We start from the raw sequence: 1,165 nt of genomic DNA, 5'->3' as shown, positions 1-1,165 counted from the left end.
ACGTCGTCAAGATTATTCAGAAGGCCTCTGCAGTTCCATTGAACAATGTTTTCTCTTCCCATTATGATGTGTTAGAGCTACTGGAGTGTGATTATTTATGTAGGGTCTTTCGGGGCTTGCACTCTTGGAAGGGGTTTTCTGACCTTCTCTACTGACCTGGACATCGCAGCCCGTTCCTTCCGCTGCGATGAAAGCCGGAAGGGCTCGACGTCCATGTCGTCATCTGATGGCAAGGGAGTGGCCAGCGGACTGGGCCCCCTTGACGTGGTACCCTTTCGGGTGTTCTTTGCCTGCGCTGCCAGTGCCCTAGGCGTGGGGAGCACCACAGGTGGCACAGGCAGTGAGGCGGGGCAGGGGGTCGCTGCGACTGCCTCCGTCTCCATCTCCGTGCCCTTGCGTGTGCTTTGGGCCGGTGGAGAGGGAGCAGTGGATGCAGCGGCATCCCCAACAGACGTTGCCACCACAGCCGCTGCTGGGTGAGCAAGCGGTGCGGAGGTGGGTTGGGCTGCCATAGGCAACCCAGGGGGGGAGCGGCGGCGGGACCAAGTCCGACTCGCTGTACTGGGTCCCCGCCGAAACCAAACGCCGCTCTGCCTCCCGGCGAGCTACGTCGGCGTACCTGCCCAGAGGGAAGGAGGCGAACCTCTTTCGCGCCTCTGGGAAGGTGATGTTTTCGGTTATCTTAAGGTTAATGATTTTTTTTTCAAGATGAAACTTTTCACAAGCTCGAGAGTATGCTGCGTGTGGACCCTGGCAATTCGGGCAGGTGAAGTTGGTTGCAGTGCAGTTGTCAGAGAGATGATCATGCTGGGCGCATTTGGCACATGTTGTTCTGCCTCGACAGGAGTTGGTACCATGCCCGAACCTCTGGCACTTGAAACAGCGCCTCGGGTTCGGGATGTACGGCCGGACAGAACAACGGATGAAACCTGCGTTGACATGCTCGGGCAGTGTGCAGCGGTCGAAAGTCAGGATCAGATGTTTGGTGGCTATTTCTTTGTTCTCTCTCCTGATGACGATGCGCCTTACTGCTGTCACGCCTTGTTCTTTTAGGCCTTCGAGCAGATCAGTCTCTGTCTCGGTTAGGAGATCTGCCTCAGAGATCACACCTTGACAACTGTTGAGGCTGCGGTGGGGTGTGACCCTGATCTCCAGATCTGCCATG

Source organism: Haemaphysalis longicornis, unplaced genomic scaffold, assembly GCF_048455015.1.
Source record: "Haemaphysalis longicornis isolate Haplotype H1 unplaced genomic scaffold, Haemaphysalis longicornis Haplotype H1 scaffold_15, whole genome shotgun sequence".
NCBI classification, from domain to species: Eukaryota; Metazoa; Arthropoda; class Arachnida; order Ixodida; family Ixodidae; genus Haemaphysalis; species Haemaphysalis longicornis.
Note: the sequence above shows the minus strand (reverse complement) of the source record.